This window comes from Camelus bactrianus, chromosome 15 (assembly GCF_048773025.1).
Source record: "Camelus bactrianus isolate YW-2024 breed Bactrian camel chromosome 15, ASM4877302v1, whole genome shotgun sequence".
NCBI classification, from domain to species: domain Eukaryota; kingdom Metazoa; phylum Chordata; class Mammalia; order Artiodactyla; family Camelidae; genus Camelus; species Camelus bactrianus.
In genome coordinates, this window is record NC_133553.1 from 25,886,289 (window position 1) to 25,907,905 (window position 21,617).

The 21,617-nt window shown below is 43.7% G+C and overlaps 1 long non-coding RNA gene across 16 annotated transcripts in view; it reads right to left on the reverse strand.

Moving 5' to 3' along the window:
- Positions 1–21,617, reverse strand: part of LOC105062943 (uncharacterized) — a 283,500-nt gene that overhangs the window by 241,189 nt on the left and 20,694 nt on the right. The gene's annotated exons all lie outside the window — the stretch shown is intronic.

The window sequence follows — 21,617 nt, forward strand, 5'->3', positions numbered from 1 at the left end:
AGTCTCCAAACAGGAGGAGAATAAATAAACACCGGGCACATGCGGTCCCATTTGGGCTGTAGATAAGACTGCCATCCAGGTGTCCTGCTCCGGGAGTGCCCATTTATCTTGCTCCGGTCCTCTGAGGAAACGTGGTGACACTTCTCACATCTGCCTAGAAAATGCAAAGCCAAGAGGGCTCTGAGTTGGAAGAAGATGAGGGACTTTGGAAAAACTATTAGAGGAAAGGCTGGGGGGTAAGTGGGGGTTGTGGTGAGCCTTGCCCTCCCTGCATGTCCTTTTCCATTCTGTGCAGACTCTGCCTTATTTCCACCTTTCAGAAAAAAAAAAAAGTTGTGTGGTTTTGCAAACTCCTACTCACTTAGAGAAAACCAGGAGCTCAAGTAGTGTTCTTAGGTCTGGGCATAAGGAGCCTACAGGGTCACTGGCCCCTCGAGCATCTATTCAGCTTCAGAGACTCGGGACAAGCTACAAAGGATTCAGATCATCCGAAATGACTAGTTTCTTCTTCAACATTGACTTAGGGAAGAGGAAGATTAGGAAGGAGGGGAAGGAAATGTAGTTAGTGCAAGTGGAAAGTATCAACCATTGGTCCAGCTTGACCTGACACGTCACATCAAATAAGGTCATTTGTTTACGTTGCATCTCTTTCCTTCTGGAGGAACAAAAAATGTCAGCAGCTAGAGAATGTGCGTAATGTAAACATGGCTGTGTTAGCTCAGCTTCAGGGAAAGCACACCCCAACGTAAGTCAGCGCGAGACATCCTCTGCTCAGAGGACAAGCACAATGATTTTAACCTAATGACCCGCTCTTAAACAGCTCTACAGCAAATCACAATTAAATAAATACCACTTAATAGCAGAGATTTGTTTTACTGCTAGATTATTTGTGGGGAGAGAAGGAGAAGGTTGAATGAGCCACTTAATCTTTAATTATAAAATTAAGGTAGTTTCCAAATACTATTATGAATTCAACCTCCAACTAAATTTATAAAATGTCACAGCAATGACTTATAGGCATTCTGGAACGAAACAGAGAAGCAAGGGAGGAGAGGTGTGGAGGTATACCAAAAATTGAGGTTGCTTTTGTTTGTTGTCTTAAGCCGAAGTTGAGTCTAGTGGCCTTTCTTCAGCCCAATGATGAGAACTATGTGGTCAGAGCCACTGAAATCATGGCACGGACACCAGTGAATGAGTTGCTGTGGAAAACTGCAGAACGGAGGGTCGGGAGAGCTGCAGTCAAGGCCTGGCTCTGCCGGGCCCTGGAGCACCAGGAAGGACTCAGCTGGAATAGGGGAGGGAGAGCTATTATAGCTTGTGGCTGACACTGAGAGATCGGGAAAGCACTTGTGGGATCCGGTGACCTGGTCAGCCCTCCACAGAGAGGGCCTCCAGGCAGCACAGACACCTCCTTCCCTCCAGGGCCCAGCCTCCCTCCCTCCCCGCTTCCTCCCTTCTCTGCAAAGCCTCACCTCACCCTCTTTGCTTTTTCTGTCCCATGACCTAACTGTGATATTTTCAATGTCTGATTTTCTCACGTAGGCACCAACACAAATACCTCTGGGCAGGTGACCTGAGGGCGACGAATCACACTTTCATCTTGCCCCCCCACAGACCTGTACAACCACAACAAACTGACAGTGGTGTCCCCGGGAAAACTGGGGCTCAATCGAAAGATGAGTCCTGCAAAGACTTTTCCTCTTGATGCCTCAAATGGTCCCTAGAAAGTCTAGACTTTCCAAAAATAGCTATGAGTTAACTTCTCTGGCCGTGGAGGTCAAAAAAGGCACTCACGCTGATGATGAGGCCAAAGTCTTTCACTAGGACACAGCAAAGCCCACTAGACGGTGGGCATCCCTCAGGAGCTCTGCCTCCCCCAAGTCACCTCCTCTAAAGTCACTGCTTAGCCACTCACTGATGACATCAAGGCCTCCGTGAGAGCAGAAGCCACGTTTTCTCCACCAGGACACCTAGAACGAGGCCTGAACCCAGTAGCTGTCATCTGTTCCACTTTAGCAAGCAGCTGCCTGGACCAGGTACTCCGCTGTCTCTAAACATGCAGACAAATAAAATTCAGTCTCTCCTATAAAGAAACTAATAAGGAAGACAAGAATATAAGGAGATCACCATAATCCTAAATGGCATGTGCCATGTGCTTGGCTGAAGAATAGGTATCTCTTTCCTTTAATCCATGTCAAATGATCTCCAAGTCTCGTTGATTTTTAGAAATCGCTCGCTGAAGCAAAACCTTAGCCAATGGCCCTTCCCTGAGGGTTGCTTGAACAGGAGTTCAAAGTCCAAGATGGAGATGATCATCCTAAATCATGGTGATGTGTTCAGACTGTACTTGGAGGCCCCACATTGGCAGAAGGACCCTGACAGATGAGAACATGTTCAAGGGACAAAGAACAAGATGGTGACCAAACTCCAAACCATGACTAAGAGGGAACTGCTGAAAGAGAGCCAACGGGGGTCAGCTGGGCAAAGAAGACCTGGAAGATCCCTGAGTACTATGCAAGGGCTTCAACGGCAAGGAGCATGCCCTGTCCACACAAAACAGCCCCCCATGACTGTGCAGGCTGCGCGGTCTGTGTGCATGGAGCCCCCTGGAGCTGTGCGGCACATAACCCCAAAATCCCACGCAGCAACCCTGTGCACATCTCTCCCTCTGCTGTGCCCAGAAGAGCAGCCTCCTGATAAGTGCTCGGTGGATGAGACCCACTGCTGTCTACTAATACAACATTTTTTGGTGAAAAACTTCTGTGTAAAACATGGAGCAGATCTTTTATCACTTTTGTTGTTGTCCAAAATGGCAGAAGGAAGCCCAGTGGATGCAAAAATAAGAGGTTAGGTAAAACATTTTTTAAGTTTTGGAGAATTTTCTATGAAGCAAAGTAGTCAAACTATGAAAGGGGTGATGCTCTCACAGATGCTCACAGGCCAAGGGCGGGTGAGCAGCTTCCCCGGCTTGGGGAGAATATTTCATTCTTGGAGGAGAAAAGTGGAGGCTGGGCTCAAGCCCAGGGCTGCCTTAGGTAAGCCCAAGGTCCTGGTAAAGAGCAAACTGCTGTGAGCAGAACACTGGGGAGCCCCAGAGCCTGGCAGGAGGTGGTACAGGAAGGATCTGAAAAAGTTAAATTTCTGTTCAGCCCCAGAATATGTTTATAGTTATTTCTTGTCAAATCAAAATGTTTCCAAATGACTCCTCGGGTTGGAAAATGCCAAGCACGACCACGTGGGTTTGCTCAGCAGGCAGAGGGACCTGCAATGTCGTCAGACTGCATTCTGCACACAGTGGAAGAAGTACCACGTCCTATCCCTCCTAATCTGATGAATCCTTGTCATAAATTCTGCCCAGGCAGTGGGCGGGGCGGCTGCTGGCACAGGGCGAAGCGGAGGGGGGCGGCTTTACGAGGGCCAGAGGAGACAGCAGGCCGCCAAGCCCTCTGCAAGGAGCTAGTAAATCAGCAGTCAGTGAAAGCTCCATGCAGAAGAGACAGCCCCGCCTCCAGAGTCTCCCGGGGGCCCGGAGCACAGGTGAACACAGGCAGGAGAGGAGGAGGGTGCTCTGAGTCGACATGGAGCCATGGGATCCTGGGGACCCAGGGAGTGAGGGTACAATGAGGCTGGATTCCACCAACTTCCCGAGAGCCTCCAGCGTGCCACGCTTTCAATCAGTAGGCACCAAGCGAGATGCTGGGAATATAGGGCCACTAACAGAGAGGATTCCTGCCAACCAGTAGCTCACATTCAGAAGGGAGACCCAATCAGGGAAGAAAGAGCTGCTGTTAGTTTGCTACAGGTGCCATAACAAAACACCATCCACTGGGTGGCTCAGACACCAGACATTAATTTCCCCACAGTTCTAGAGGCTGCAAGTCTCAGGCCAAGATCACACAGCATCCGCTTTATGCAGTTGCTGCCATTTTACTTAGCCACGCAGACCACGGGCACGGCAAACTGACACTAGCCCCTGATGCAGGCACATGCCCTAGAAAGCAGCCGCAGTGCCGCGAACAAATGAACGTTCCCAACAGGACTTCCCCAACAGCCCTTGTGACCAACATTGCCCCCCGTCCCAGCCCATCTGCCTTATGCAACCCCACGGGGCTCACCAAAACCTTGCCCTTTGGTTTGGATCCCAGAATCCCAAAGCACTCCACCCCACAGACCCTAACAAAGGCACATGCCCAAGGTGGTCCTGCCCCTCCCTCTGCACCTTGCCTTGATCTCCGCATGTGGCCCTGTGTGCACCTCTTCCCGGACCTGTGAACAATACACCTCTCTATTTCAGTTCCCCTTGTGGAAGATTGCTGAACGGTGGCTCACCATCCAGTACCCTGTGCTCCACTTCACATTGAGGGTTGGGGCTTCACCATACGAATTTGGGGAGGGACACAAACATTCAGTCCATAGCAAAGCCCTAAAAAAATAACTCTAATAAGATGTGATGAATGCTATAATGGAATTGAACAAAACACTGTGGAGAGGTGACTCATCTAACAGAGAGGTTTGGGGGTGAGGGAGTAATCAAGGAAAATGCTACAGAAGAGGTATCTGATCTGGTCCACGTAGAGTAAGAAAGAATCCTCCCAGTGCAAAGACAGAGGAGGGAGACCACACAGGCTCGGGGGGAAGAGTACAAGCCTTAAAGTCAAGCTGTCCAGGTTGAAACCCTGCCTCTGATCCTACTAGGACTGTGACCCTGTGCAAGCATTTTAACCTCCCTGAATCTCAGTTTACTCATCTATAAAATGGAAATAAAAGTGTCTGCTTGACAGGGTTCCTGTGGAGGCTAACAGATTAACTCCTGTAAAGGAGCTCAGTAGAAAGTGCTAGCCAGTAAGAGACGGTGTTCCAGGCAGAACAGGGATGACGGCCTACCAATCATATGCAGTCTTGAAAACAGATGGCCTGTTTAGGGAAGGGTGAGCAGTTCAATGTGGCAGCTTTGGGAGCATCAAGGAGAGGTCAAGGACGTGGGATGAGTCCAGATTGGAAGTTTATTTAATGATGCACTAAGGAGTTTGAGCTTTATTCTGAGAGCTCTAGAGTTGTGGGAGCACTTGAAGCAAAAAAGTGACATGAAGAGGCCGAGATTTCAGGAAGATCACTCTGGTGTCCATGTGAAGCAGGAGCTAGAGGGAGAAGGAGAACAGGGCCGAGGAGCGAGGCTTGGGCATCCAAGACGGCAGCCAAGAAAATGTCCCAATAACCATCCCACCTGGCAGTTAAATCCCTTTCCTGACAGAATGAGCTTAAACTATCTCTTCCCTCTGTGCCCTTGTTCTTGTTGTGGGACCCTTCACGCCTGGCTCTGAATCACTCCTTTTCCAGTGCTTTCACTGGCACTGTGTGACTGACAGCAGGTCACTTCCTCTTTCTGCACACCCGTCCCTTCACATGTGTGATTCAGATAGTGATGGTGCTTGCAGGCCCACTGTGAAGAGTAATGAAAGCATTTAGCACCAAATCTGACATATTTGCTGCCGTTTGCCTGTGAGACTCCCAAAGTCCTCTCCCAGGATCTCTTTTCTCACCACTGACGCCTCCAGCCTGTCCCCTCACTCTGCTCCCAGAAGCTGACATATGTGATAGTCTTCTGGGCATGCTAGTTTCCTTCACTCCAAACCATTCCCTGATGGTGAGGTCTCACAAGGACCTTATATTCCTCATCTGTGTGTCCTCTCCGCATTGAGTAGATGAGATTGTGTGTAGGTCTGAATGGGGCAGATATCTGCACAAGGTTAGCATTCTGAGGGGTGGATAGCACAACACCAAGATCCACCCACCCGACAGGCCTCTAAGTATGTTTCTTCCTGCCAATAGTCCCTGGAGATTGGACACACAGAGGGCACAGACCTAATGCAAGCCTGCTAATAAAATGGCCAGGCACACACGACCCGGTCCAACCCAAAACAGGAGCTCTGAGACAGTCAGAGTCACTGCTAAGACACTATTGGAAACAAGAAGAAAGTCAGGCAAGGGCAACAAGAAGTAAAAGTCCAGAAACCAAGACAGAGTCATTGAGGGGAATACAGAGATGGAGCCCCAGAGCCCACAGCAAGTAGAAGTTCTAAGAAACCAGAAATTATTAGTGATCATAGAAACTGCATATATTGAGAATCTACTAAGTACCACCCACTGAGCTAAGCCAAACATGGATTATCTAATTTATTTTTTAACAAAAACCCAGAGAATGGGCACTATTATTAGTCCCATTAGAAGAAATTGAGTCAGAGAATGGTTAAATACTATGAGCTCCCACTGTCCTATTGTTCCTTATAAGAACCCCTCACATGATCCTCTATACCCAGCACGCGCCCCCCCACCCCCCGCCATGACTTGAAGTAACACGGATAGAGCTCCTCTCCTCGCAAGACAGGAGCAGAAAGTGCCGTGGAGACAAGGACTGCACACAAGACATGGGAAATGACAGGAAAGGGGAGCACATGAGGAAGCGCCCATCAGACATGGCCCAGACCAGCCCTACTGTCCTGAGTGGCTGCCCAGACCCCCAGCACGTCTAAATCACTCATCCTCCTGGGCCCTGAAGGTTTGTGTCAGGCATGACTATACCATTAATGACTTTGTATAGATCGTCCCTTTTCTTCCCAGCCAGCTCATGAGCCCCTTGAAAACAAAGACCATGCCTTCTCACGCTGTTTGTTCTTTGACAAATGAGGGTGTCCTGAACATTTTCAGAAATCATCCACTTGGCTCTGTTCAAAGTGCCAGTGCTCCCACCCATGTACCTAGAATCCTTTAGGGCTCTCCAAAGGCATCGGAGAGCCCTTAGGTGTAATCTGAGACCCACCAGCAGAATAAATAAATCCCTGCCCTGGTGGCAAACACTTCCCTTTACTTCTTCCCCTATAAAAGCAAACTTCTTCAACCCAATCTCACGAGTGCTCTCTAATGGGTTCTTTGTTTTGTTTATTCCACTTAGTTCAAACCAGAAGCAAACAAGAGAAAATGCACAAGGAACCACATAGCACAGTGTACAGCATGCACTCAGGAACTCTGTGCTTCTGCCAATACTGCTCACTTTGAAGAATGCAAATTTTTGTGTTTTAAATGCCCCCAAAATTATCAGGCAGTGGGTAGTAGGTCCTGCTGCCAAGAAGCCCGCTTCGCAGCCCCTGTGCACACTTGCTGTGTGAGCGAGAACAGTGTAAAACTCAGGCCCCCAACTCTGAGGCTCCCAGATGGCCCCCTCCGATAGTAGTGAACGGAGAAAGTTAGACCAGTCCACACCTCCGTGTGGGGACCCAGCTCAGGATGCACCTGTAGGATCAGCCTCAGAAGTTATTTCTGCAGGGCTGCACTGAAAAGGAGAATCCTGACCTGAAAGAATGGCAGATGCTGAAATTTACAAAGTTGAAAACCCCATGCAGGTTTCAAAATAGCAAGAAAGGAATCAAAGATATTCCAAAATTCAGGAGCCAGAGCTAAGCTATGAAGACTGGAGCAAAAGCAAGCAGGTAGGGGGTCTACAAAGGTGGGCGTAGCGAGAGTGAGGTGGAAATGAGGGCTTTCAGAGAGACTATGCAGTGGTTTTCAAACATTTTTAGTAAAAGAACTCTTTCAAAAATGAAAGATATGTAAACCTAACACATAAACAGATTTTAAAAATCAGTTATTAGTAAATTCATACATTTACTAATTATAAAAACAATTGATTAGAATAATGAAATTATTAGGATGAAAAATCTGAAATGGAGGAAGACCCTGAAGCATCTAATTTATTTCAGAATGTTGTCTTAGTTCTGTAGTTTCCAATGAAATATAAATCCCACTCAAGAGACAAGTTGTTGTAAATGATAATAGTTCTTTTTAACCATTGCTTTGCAATAGAATAATCTTTAATTAGGCAACAATGATAGAAAAAAATCAATATTCTGAAATTTGCACCAAAAAAAGTGAGCAAATATGTTGAAGAACAAATCAAAAGTGCATAATCACTAAAGGAAAGATTCCACTGGTTTAAAAATCCCCAGCCAAGAACATCTACTAATATTTGCCACTTGATTTCATGGATTGGCAATGGGCTGGAAGCTGGCCCAGTTGGCCCGTCTTCAAAGTTTCTTTCTGTTCGGAGTGGACATACAAGCCAAGGAGGCCCCTGGTGGGGAACTGGTGAACAGCCCAAGAATTCAAGAAGAAAGAAACTACCTCATCCACACCATCAAATAGCTTAAAAGGGTAGTAGAAAGAAGGAAAAAAAAATAAAGTAGAGTTTGACAGGCTCAAGACAAAACTCCAGATGTATCGTTTATTAGTTAAGTGACTTTGGGCAAATTACTTAAAATTTATGAGCCAAAATGTTCTTATCTGTAAAACTGGGATACTAATTTTCTTTTACTGGATTGTTACAAATATTAAACAAGGTGCAGTGTACAGACCCAGCCATTTAGTCGTTCACTAATGAGGAACAAGGATGGAGTAAGACTGACCTGAGGGAGGGGGACACCAGGGCCTGGTGGTTGTCTAGGGAACCTGATTCAGACCTGGGAGGGTCTCAGGAGCAGACCCTCATCAGGTGGAGAGGGGAGGGAGGGAATGAGCACTCACTCGGTTCTTCCTACCTCCTTGGGGATTGTTACAGGGGACAGAATAGAGCCCAGATGAAGAGCTGGAGAGGGTAGAGGCTGAGGGCCACAAGGACCAGGAGACGTAGCAATAAACATGGGCAACTGTAAGGAGGACCCTTGTGCCCGAGGGTCACTCTTCTGGGATTCCTCCGCATGCAGATTTCTGCAAATAGACACCCCTGTGCATTTCCCTCCCAAAAGCCTGTAGAGGAGAGATGGCAGCGCCCCTGCAAGACTCTACAGCAGATCAAGCAGAAAGGGGCACACCAGGGCAATGCTGCCCGGAGGTGTCTATCCAGCCCTGTCCGCATACACTGTGAGCTCACCACTTCGTTAGTGGAAATTCTGGGCACCTCTTCCTATTCAGGATCAAAGACTCGTGCTTTCTTATCCTTTCCCAAATTAAAAAAGCTGTCTGCCCCCATTCACATATATGATTCCTAGAGAATTTCTGCCCTATATTCAACTATGGGGAGCTCTTCGTTAAACAGGATCCTATGTTTCCTTTACCCCAGATTACTTATCACCCTTATAGCTAGCTGACTCACCTACTCTGCTCTACAGCTTTGTCAGGTCTATCTAATCCCTAATTAGAGATGGGCCAAGATGGGATAAAAGGTTAGATTCTTCAGGGAGAGGAAGAAAGTGAAGCCCCAGACATGGCAGCCTCCCCCACAACGTGCAGGAAAGCAACACCTTCAACACAATCTGATACCTTCTCTTGGGCAGAATTTGTTGAATCCCAAAGGTCCTCTTAATTCCCACACTGCCGATCTATGACTCAAAGCTTTAAGTCCTGTGAGTGAAGGGCCCCATAGGCATGTGGCTTCTCGTCAGAACAATATATCAAAGGAGAGAGAGTCCACACCCCCTCCTAATGGATCTCTTAACAAACTTATATAAAGATCACCAATGCACAGAGATCATTGTCCTACTGACAGGGAGCTATAATTGATTATTGTGACTTAGATGCTTAGAGAGTGATTCATTAGGGCCCCATCATCTCTGTCATTTTTAATGGGAAGGGTTGGGTGGTGCGTAAACATGGTTATGACAGGCAAGGAGAGAACAAACAGACCGGAGAGAAAAAGGACCACAGAGGTCCCTGCAAGGTGAAGCCTTTCTTTCCCAGAAGGTTAAGATAATTCTGTCAGAGACGTTCTTCCAACAACTGCCCTGACCCAGTGCTACAGCAGGACCTAAGCAGTACAAAGCCACAGCACCCTCCCAGGCATCTCTGAACGTCAAGCCCAGAGGTCCACAACAAACACAGGTAAATGAGTGGCTGGGAGGTTACGGCTGTACTGATTCTAGAGTTTAACTGAGTTGTCTTAGGATACCCACAGAGGAAGTATGAGCACGCTGACCTTTATTGAGGGTCAGTCAACTCCAGTTCAATAACCAATGCACGACACTCCTTAACCTAACTTTACAATTAAGATCACAATGAACCCCAAGGAGCTTGATTTCTTGCTATCTGGAAAAAAAAAATCACTTCATTATGATCTCTAGGAGAAAGTCATATCTGAGTCATCTTGAATCCATCTCATTTTCTAGCATAATGCCTGGCACATACTGGGGACTCTAAATTGTTTACTGAAGTGCTGGAATCTGGTTGTGTAACCGGTATTACCCACTTCACCAAAGGACTGTCCCTTTTTTTCTTAACATCCAAATTAACCATTTAAATCACTATCCAAATTATTAGGATATCCAGTTTCTCTTTCTTGGGATTTTCTTGGCCTAGAATTGCCTATGAGTCCAATGTTTATTCAAAACCAAAGGGGCCATTCCAACTTTTAAACTCCAAGTAAAGTGAGGACCAGAGAATCAGATTTGTCCACAACTAAAACCCCGGGTCTGATTGCTATGGCTCTTGTCTTTGCCATACTGATTTCTGTCAAAAATAGATATAGTTGGATACACAGCAGTGATAACACCCCTTCTGGTCCAAATTCCTATGCAAACAGTAGAGTTTCTTCCAGAGAAACAATTCCACATAAGGTACTGCAGAGTTGGGCTTGGCCAAGGATGAATCAAGCTTGGCCTCCCAAGGTCTTTGCTTCCCCATCACATGCTCAGCTACTGCTCCCTGAGACAGAAGGGGCTGGACAAGGGGAGGAGCTCCCAGCCCTCGCTTACCTCTATGCCAGCTCCAGCCCCATCCCTCCTCTCCCTGCAGCACCTGGCAGACTCCCTTGAAGCCTGGCATTTGGTCACCAGGCCAGACTCCACTGAGTTCCCTTTGGGAGCATACGGTCTCGAGGAAACTCAGTCTAAATAATCTGGATCCAGTATTGTCCCCCCTAAAAGAAGTTAGTTTCAATTCTTTACTCCTAAAGGAGGATTTCTGCCCTTCTACAAATTACCCATCAGCAACCATCCCCACCAGTTCTAGGATAGACTGACTTGGTGAAGTCACAGAGGTTGGCCTTACATTTACAGGACAAAGTTGTCATTCAAGTGTTGTTTTTCCTGAAAAGAATGAGATGTGCTCTAAAATGTTCTCCTGATTTCACTTAGAAAGACAGAAAAGCAGAGACATTGACAACTGTAAATGGAAATTTAAAAAATTTTTCCTTCTTCATTTTTTAAGATTAAAACTTTTAAAATTAATCACTCTTCTCAGTTTAGGGCACATTATTGTCATTATTTTGTACACCCTGTCCTTTTATTATTTTTCCCCTTTAATGCCTATTTCAGACTCACTGTCCCTCTAACCCTAAGCATTCTCATGTGTTTAGTCCACATCTTTCTGTTTATATCTGTTCTTGTAAAATATGCATTGTTTTGTGTAATCTCATTCAATTTCCCAATTTTTAATTATGCACTATATTTTAAGGTCCATCAATATTTAGTCCGTTGCTTCTAACTTACAGCATAGTGCCCCATGATAAACAGCCCTATATTTTAACTACCCACTCCCCAAGGGATGGACACTGGGTTGCCTCAAACACCTTCCACCATAAACGGTGCTGCACGCCCAGCCTCATACAGGTCGCCTATGGACGTGTGTGAGCGTTTTTGTGCTGGGTCACAGAGTATGAGCACACTTGACTTAGCCAAACACTGCCAGACTGCTCTCCAGAATGTCTGCCCCAGTGTGCAGTCCCCAAGCAGAACATGAGACCTACCCTATACGCCTGCCGTCCCTAACACTTGACATTATCAAATTTCATCATTTTAGCCAGAATAAGAAATATGAAGTTATATTTTATTATTTAATTTGTTTCTCTTCATTTACTCTAGTAAATTGGTTTATTCATAACCTTGGCCCATTTTTCTGCTGGAGCTCCTCGTTTATATAGTGCTTTGTAAGAGTTGTTTTTATGTCCTAGCTATTAATATGTTGTCTATATTAGACATTATAAGAATATTACCCCGATTGTTAAACTGTTATTAACCTTATATGTCCTTAAATTTGACATGATCAAATTCATCAATTTTTCTGCCTTATGCACTGTGTTTTGCTTTTGTTTTAATTGAAGTACTGTCAGTTACAATGATGTTTTAATGGGTTCATTTAAGAAGTTCTTCCTCCCTCCTGGGCCTTAAAAGTATTCTCCTTTATTTTCTTAAATTAGCATTGTAGTATTTATTTCCTTCCGCATCTAAGTTTTTAATCCATCTGAAATTCATCTTTGTATGTTATTAGCTTTATTTTTCTTTACATTGTGAGGCAGTTTTCCCAAATCCAAATATTAAATTATTTATTCCCTCCTTTCATTGATTTGTTGTGACAGTTTTCTGAAATGTTAAAGTCCCAGATGTAGATATAAGTATACATAGAGCTAGATATGCATATATAGTATGTACATATATGGATGATATATCCACATAATGCATACAGATACAAATGACATAAATGTAGATGTTTTAGATATACAGATATCTGTCTGTCTCCAAGTTCTCTCTTCTGTTTCATTGGATTATTTTTTCTTTTACACAAATATCACTCTTTGTAACATGACTCTCTGGCAAGAAAAATATTCTCTTTAATTTTTTAAAATTCACTTAGTTATTCATAGACCTTAATTCTTCCATATATTCTTAGAATATTTTTATCAATTCCTTCAAAATATCACCTTGTAATTTTAAATGAAACTGTATTGAATTTGTAAATTAATTTGGGGAGAAAACAACTTGATAAGATTGACTCATTCCATACAAGAACAAGGGCTATCTCTCCATTTAAATAAATCATTTTCTATGCACTCCAATAAAATTTAATGTTTTTCCATAGAAATCTTGTGTATTCTTGATTAAGCTAACTCCTAGATACCTTATCGTCTTTATTGACATTATGAAGGTTACCTTCTCTTCTATGTTTTAGTTGATAGTTGATTATTACTAATAAAAAATCATGTTAAATATATGTAAGCTGATCTGACAGAAAACTTACAGAACTTTCTCATTATTTCTAATAGTTTGTCTGTTATTTTCTTTTTTAATGGGAGCTTCTTTTAACTTTATCTTACCAGTTACCTCACTGAGCTACAGTTACAGCAAATACTCCTTCTTGGAATTTTTTTTTTTTTTCTTTTAGCTACAAAGAGATTATAGATTTAAAAAACTGAACAAGTCACTTTTTTTGAAGAAATAACAACATGGTGAAAAATGGGAACCAAGAAGAAAGATCTAACTCTACTTTAATATGGAACATGTTCTTCATAAAAGCTACAACTGGAAGTAAATATGTCTTTTGGTTCTTAGAAGATTTGTGAATACTGTTAAGTGTAAATTTGTTTTGTTTAACAGTTGTGTAAATAATGTTACCCATCAGCAATAAATTAAGACATAAAGGTTATATGAGGGTACATAAAAACAAGTCCTTCAACAGCTGTGTTAAGAAAATGTCCTGTGAAAAGAAGTGGAAGAACATTTGTTACACAGCAACACTGACAGTTATAAGCACAAGAGCAGACACTTAGCCTGAGTCACCTGGGCAAGAGGCTAACTACTGCATGTGGTCCTCCCAAGAAATGTCTGTTTCCTCTTCCTAGGTGTCCAGTTCTACATCCTTCATCCTCTGTCCTCGTTACACCTTTGGCTATAGTATGCACAGGTTAAGGTTATCCCAGCTGGGAACATTTGTGAAGAATGTTCCCTGGTCATTGAACTTTTATCAGTTTTGTTGGGTACATTTCAAGCAGTGGCAGATGTTTCCCCTGTGCTATTCATAGTCTTCCTCATGTTTCCCCAAGCAGGAAGAGCCCTGAAGCAAAGGGGGGCTATCTCTAATTAAAGGCAGGAATACTACATGCTAAAAGTAAATTCAGTTTGGAAGGAATATGTCACAAGTTTCAAAACCCTTCCATGGATTTTTAAATGACGGTAAGGATCCTGATCACACAGAGGTCATTTGGAAGAGTTGTATTCTCTCCTGCCACCAAGGCCTTTTCCTGATTCTTTTCTTACAGCCTATCAAAGAGCAGCTGGAAGGCCTCCATGGCTCCACCCAACAGCAAACACAAGATTCCATTCCCATCTTGGACAAGGACTGAGAACCCCTCCACTTTGTAGTAAGCAGAGAGACCTGCCGTCACCAAAGCCAGCTCCCTGAGGAGTGAGTTGGGGCCAGAGGAAGGAGTGACCAGGACTGGGACATGAATCTTGCTCAGCTCTTTTAAGGCAGACACATGCTGCCACCTGGTTCCCATTACAGCCTCAATACAGTGAGACTCGCCCACTGAGGCACCCAGGTGGAAGAATGAAGCCGAGGCCCTGTGTGCTTGGAGCCTGGAGAATGTTCCCAGCGTATCACAATTACAGAAACATCTGTGCCCAACAGCTTCCAGCCGAACTGCTGTGAAAATTTACAGTGTTCGATTGCTTTCAGAATTTCTCACTTCTCAGCCTGAGGCAGGGTGGTCTCAAGGCTGCCAGTGAGTTGCTGCAGGAAGTGAGAGAGATCACAATTTCCAGGGTTTGGATGAAATGTGGCATAAGGGTGTGAGGGGTAAGCATGGAGCCTTGAGTACTGTGGACCTCCATCAACTGATCATTTCTTCCTTCCTATTTCATTCAGTCAACATATACTTGCTGAGCATGGTGGGAACTGCCTTTACAATGAATCAAAATCTGAGTACAAGTTGGTCCTCAAAGAGCCAACAACTTAGTGAGAAATAACCAATGGTCAAAAGGATTCAAATAATAAAATATTTATTTTGAAACCATAAGATGTCAATGAAAAGGCTATCATATGTTATACTAAATGTAAACAAATCCTATTGGTTTTGCAAGTACCATCCAGAACAGCACTACTCTAATTAAAGTCCTTCAATTAGCAACCTGATATCTTGTTAGAAGTGTAAATTATCTGATCCCTCACGCCTGACCTACTATCTGGGACCAGGGCCCGGGAGTTTGTGTATCAAAAACTTTCCAGGTAATACTCACTAAACCTTAAGAAGCAATGATCAAGTATATAGACAAAAACAAAAGCCAATCCCACGCAAATAAATTACCTAAAACAATCCAACTTGATTTTTCCAGGGGACCAGGGGAGACAGGCAGAAGGACAGACTGGCCAGTGCAGTGTTGCAAAGGTCATGGCATTTGCTGGGAGTGGGGTAGGGTTTACTGGAGTAGTAGTAAAAGCTAGCAAAGGGAAGAGTTGATACAAAGTCTTTGAAAATCACGGAGATTATGCATGTGGATATTTTCTTAAAACACTTAGACCTTGTTAATATAGGATGTCATGTAAAGACTTCTCAACAATTAAGAGGATAAACTATGGCTGTGTGGTTGGGAAAACTGGCCAACAAGGCCTCTGTCACAATTTACAGAACATCCACACAACTATCACTACCTCCTTATCATGCTATGAACTGAGGATTTTCACTTTTTCCTGCTTTTTAAGTGTTGGAACCCTTTTGTGATGGTTAACGTTTTATGTCAACTTGACTGCAACACAGGTTGCCCAGATATTTGGTTAAAACATTACTCTAGATACATCTATGAGAGTATTTCTGGATGAGATGGACATCTGAATCAGCAGACTATGTAAAGCAGATTGCCCTCCCCAGGGTGGCTGAGTCTCATCCAATCTATTAAAGAACTGACTAGAACAAAAAGGCAGAGTAAGATCTAATTCTCTCCTGCCTGTCTTTGAGCTGGAACATCAGTGTCTGCTGCTTTCAGACTCAGACTCAGATTAGAACTTAAACCATCGGTTGCCCTGGATCTCTAGCTTGCTGGCTGCATATCTTGGGACTTAGCCTCCACAGGCATTTAAGCCAATTACTTATTATAAATCTCTTTTTATATATAAATACACACACACACATCTCCCGTTAGTTCTGTTTCTCTGGAGAACCCAGACTCATACACCTTTGTTTAGCAAAACGCATAGTAGACAGGTAAGAAGTGCCCTGGGCCTCCAAACCCTTCTATTTCCAGCTTTGATAGGACTCATCAAAGCTCTCAGGGATTTTAAACCAGGAACTTAAAGAAACCTGGGAGTGCTCTTCAAGTATTCTAAGTTCACTGTCTTCAACCAGCCCACACATACTCCCTGCCCAACCCATCTCCAACCTGGTCAACTCTGTAGAAATCAAATAGAGGCTACCACTTCCAAAGTCATTTTAACCTCCCTAGGAAAGACAAGTACCCTCACAAATACTGCCACCATTTCCAGTGTATTTCTCCTTCTTCCTCAGGACAGAGAGTTCAATAATCCAGTCATTTGAAGATTGATTCCAATTTTCTGATTTGACCCTGAGCTCTGTTCCAGGACCTATAAGAGGGAGAGGCAAGACACTCTACACCATAAACCTCTCTGACATAGGATGGAAACTCCACGAAGGCAACATGCTTTCAAGAGGCTTCTACAACCACCGCCAACTGCCCTGCTGTCAGGCATTACTCAATACCTATAATGCAAAAGTTCTCAGCACAGCCACGTGGCAATTTTATGCTGAGCTGAGCTTCTAATAACACGGGAGCAAAACTGATACTTAATAAGTGGCCAAAGGCTGAACCTTCTGATTTCCCATTACATCACATTTCTCCTTGTTTTTTTCCCCAGCTTTATTGAGATAGAATTGTTATAATACAAAATAATTTTATTTAATAAATAAAAATTATATATATTTAAGCTGTACAATGTGATGTTTGATATATAAATATATATAGTGACACAATTACCACAAATAAACGAATTAACACATTCATCATTTCACATACCTTACCATGTTTTATGTGTGGTGAGAACACTTAACATCTACTCTTTTAGCAAATTCCACATATACAATAGAGTATTATTAACTATAGTCACCATGCTTATTTCAAACGACTTGTTATCAAGTTAGCTAATTCTGTATTTTGCATGATCCAGTTTGTGGTTGAAGCTTGGTACTGAGTTTTTCAGTTTAGTCATTTTATTCTTTACCTTCAGGATTTCTGTTTGATTCTCTTACAGTTTCTATCTATTGAATTTCTCATTTTGGTCATACATTGTTTTCTCGATTCTCTTGCACTTCACTGAGCTTCTTTAAGATGATTATTTTTAATGTTTTGTCAGGCAACTTATAGATTTCCATTTCTTTGGGGTGAGTTACTGGAGCTTTATTAGTTTCCTTTGATGCTGTTATGTTTACCTGATTTTTCATGATCCATGTTGCCTTGCATTTGTGTCTTTGTGCATTTGAAGGTGCAAAACACCTCTTCCAGTCTTTACACACTGGCTTTGGCAAAAACAATCTTCTCCTGTCAGACCTCTGGGTGATGGGACTGTGTATTGCACTGCAGTTGAGCAGGATTGGAGCTGGGTCACTTGGCTGCTGCTGGATCCACACTGCGGTCTGCAGTTGGTAGACTAGTTACTTGTAGCTTAGGCAGGTGTGGGTCCTGCCCAGTCTGTAGGAAAACAGGACTGCCTCTAGGACCCTGATCAGTAGGCTGGCACTGGGACAGGGTCCATTTCAGGGTCTGGAGCTGGGTCTTAAGATGGTGGGCCCATTACCAGGTGTACAGAAATGTATGATTCCCATCATGTCCCCAGGAGGGCTCCTGCTACATCTCAGGGTGGGTCCCTGGGTGGGCAGAACTGGCCCCAGACTATGATTGGGTACAGTGCAAACCAAGCCACAGAGTGACATCAGGATCCACAGCTGGGATCGAGATCTATAGGTCTGCCTCCAGGGATGCAGTTAGGCATGCCTCCTGCCAGGTTCCCACTGACTGTTCTGAACAAGATTGGAACCAGGTCACAGGGCTACTAAAGGATCCACAGTTAGACTAAGGTCAGCAGACCTGACTTTAAGGAACACAGAGGAGTGTGTCTCCCACTGAGTCCCTGGGCAGGCAGGACTGACCCCAGACCACAGCTGAGAGGGGCTGGAGTCAGGTCATGGGCTGCTTCAGAGTCCACACGCAGGACTGAGGTCAGCTGGCCTGTTATTCAAGGCACTGGTGGGTGTGTCTCTGCCCAGATCCCTAGGTAGTTGATGCTGGTAGATGACATTGGCAGGACCAAGGACAACTGAGGCAGAAGCCAAGTCCATAGTGGGACGAGGCTGTTTTCAAGTCTATAACTAGGACCATGGTTGTTGAGCCAGCCATAGGGGTATGCCTTCTCAGAGTAGCCCTCCTTGGTCTTCAGCTCCATTGGGGTTTCACAAGCTACTACCTGGATCCCAAAGTTTCCATAAAGATCCTTTTTCCTTTGACGGTGGCCAAATTATTTTCGCCCAGGGTTGGGGGGGATACAAGCAGGGACCCTCCTACTGAATCACCTTGCTGACATCCCATTTTTCTGCATTGGTTCAGAGATCCCTGATTCGGTAACAGATAAGGGGCGGTAGAAGCAGACATTGGTAACTGTGCCAGAAATTCTAGTTGCTCCTATGTAGTTCCAGATCTAAGTCGAAGGGTAATATTAGATTTGATAATGCTTGTTGGTATTCTTTTGTGGTGGTTTGTGTTTAAGTCTCTGTTGCTTAGTTGGTTCATTGAATTGGGGGTATTGTGTTTTGTTTTGATTTGTTGTTGCTTTGAAACCATTGATCTGAAGGAAAACATGAGTTAAAACAGAGCAGTGTAGAGGCATGTAATAAATTATTCTAAAAATAAACTATGATCATGTATTTAACTTCATAGAAACAGGAAGAATTTATCAACCAGGCTTTAAGTTTGTCTTGATCCTAACCCCACAGAGGAACAGTAGAAAAAAAGAAGAGAAAGGCATCCCCATTATGTCTTTCACAGAAAAATCTGGATTCTGGCCAGTCATAAATATGTGCCCGACTGTAGAACATTTAAGGAACATAGGCAAGGGGGAAAAAGATTTTCTTTTTAATTATCAATGGGAATTTTAAAATAATCAAATAAAAGAAATTTGGGCTATTATATCAGAGACTTTATACTGCCCTTGACCAAGGAGACAGGGCCACGAGCTGGCACTAATCTCTAAAACATACAAGCATGTTTCAAAGAGAAGAATACAATTTGTGAAAACAGAGAGTTAGCAACAACAAAGGCAGGGCCATTAGAGGGCTTCCAGAATAGTCCTCACATCTGGTAAGTGAGGAAGATGAGACTGGAAGAGGAAAATGGGCAAAAAGCAAATAAACAAACATAAACAAGCACTTCACCTATCAGTAAATGCAAATAACTATAAATACATGTAAATTTGCTTAATTTCACTGAAAATGAAAGTTGCTATTTAAAATCACTGCAAGATATACTTTGCACTCAGCATACTGGCAAAAGGTTTACAATCTGACAATGCCATGTGTTTGTGAAGAGGGAGAGAAATGGAAATTCTCTGTTTTACCAGTCAGTAAATCGGTTACCAAAAAATACACAAAGCAACTGAGCATGAAGTTGAACATACATAACTATGACCATCCCATTCTTAGGTATATACCCTAAAGAAATTTTAGCAGATGTGCCCCAAGAGAAAAGTCTAATTATGTGCATAAAAGAATTGCTTGTAACATCAAAAAGCTGCCACAACCCAAGTGTCCATTGAGAAGGGAATGACTAAATAGAGATGAAGTCATATGACAGCATTCTACTTAGCACTGAAGATAAATGAAATATACCTACATGGTTAAATTTCATAAATACAGTTAAAAGCATAAAAAGCAACTCAAAGAAAACTACAGTATTTCTCAATTTAATAAAGTACAAAACAAGCAATACTAATCATTATACTGTTCAGGAATGGAGTGTGTGTGTGTGTGTGTATATGGTACATGTAGAGAAAAACAAAGGCAACATAAAATCAAAATCCAAGACAATGGTTAGCTCTGGAGGCTTAGTGAGGATAGGAGCTGCAGAGGGGAGGAATTCATGTAAGACTTCAAAAGCATGGACAATGCTCTCTTTCTTAATCTAGTTGAAAGGCATCCAGGCATTTGTTTTATTAGCCTATAAACTAAATATATGCCCTTGGGTATGTTCGGCTGTCATCATTAAAAATAAAATTAAACTTGTAACTTTAAGACAGTCAACATAAACTGGTAGTCAAAAGGTTAAAAACAATTTTTCCAGGTAACTACAAATAAATAGCCAAACCTGGACTTGAACCCAGATGATCCAGTTTCAGTAACCCGAGTGTATACTATGTTATTCAGCCTATCAATCCACTACACAGTATATACCATACTCCTTACTTAACCTTGCTGAGCCTCAATTTCTCCACCTGTAAAATAGAAATTCAATATGTTTCTAAAGCTCTAAGCATATTGCTCAGCCTGTGCTAAGTGCTCAAAGATAACTCTAAGAAGGGGAAGGAGCAGAAGGGAGAAAGGAAGAAAGGGCAGGTGGGAAGAGAAAAAGGAAGACAGAGAGAAATGGAGAAAGGGAGAAAGAGGAAAAAATTGGAAAGAGAGAGAGAGATACACCAGTGAGGAGTGGCACCCTTGAAGGGGCTGCACATCCCCACCTTAGAGAATGCGCGAAGTGAAGTGTAAACTGGAAAGTCTGTTTTCTCTTCATGGCTGCAAGCCCCAGGGCATCTGGTCTCATTAAAGGTGCAAAAGTCGAATATCCTATTGAAAATTCTCTTTGGTGTAGGAAATTAAGTTAAATTAAAAACATGACCTTTCTCTCAAACTGGCACAAGTGATCTCGTTCTCTGAGCATGATTGTATCCATCAGCAATACATCAAAACCAGACGGTGCTGGGGGACTTCTATGGCTGAGCCATCAACCTCCTCGGAGACTCCCGTTTATTTGGCTCCATCCAGGAAAAAAGGATCAGGTTCTTCACAAAATCCAAAGGAAGAAGGTGATATCCACCCAGGGAGGAGGCTTTCAGGTCTTCTCTAACATTTCACAGGCCATTCACTCAAAGACCGAGCTACTAACAGCCTGGAGGGATGCTGTTCCCGCCCCTCACTTTGGATACAACGTGGGGTGAGGAGCTGGGGGAGGGGTGTGCCGACAGACTGCTCTCTCTGGCAAAGACTTGAGTTGTTAATTCAGTTGTAATCCTATAAAGCCCAGCTGGGAGAGCTTTGGGGACCCAACAGGGGCTCTAGGCAGGAACATGTACCCAGAGGTCAATCTGACACGCCCTCTTTCCTTGTTCCCTGTGGTGTCCATCCTGTCTCTAGGCAGAGCCTACTCTTTCCCGACACCCAGATCCCCAGAGCAAAGAGGCATTGTTAGTCCAGCTTCAGCATCCAACAAACAACCACAAAGCCCATCCTCTTGGAACTCTAACTTGCCCTGGGCTTCCTGGAGGCCCTTCTAGGATCCAGGCAGAACACAAGGGAAAAGGAACGCTCCAAAAAGCTGAGCAGCAGCGCTGACAAGACAGGAGTCCAGAGCGACAGGAGCCGAGAGCAACAGCAGCCCTGGAGAAAAGTGACTGGCCCTCTGAAGCCGAAATCCAAAGCAATACTCAGGAATGGAGAGAAATAATTCATGCATAAGCGTGGCAACTGCAGTGTTCTTTATAAGCCCAAATAGTATGAAACAATTTAATTACCCAATTTAGAAGATGGTTATGTACATTGTGGTCTAACTGAACTGTACCATACCACTTAAAATAGTCCACGTCATGGTAAA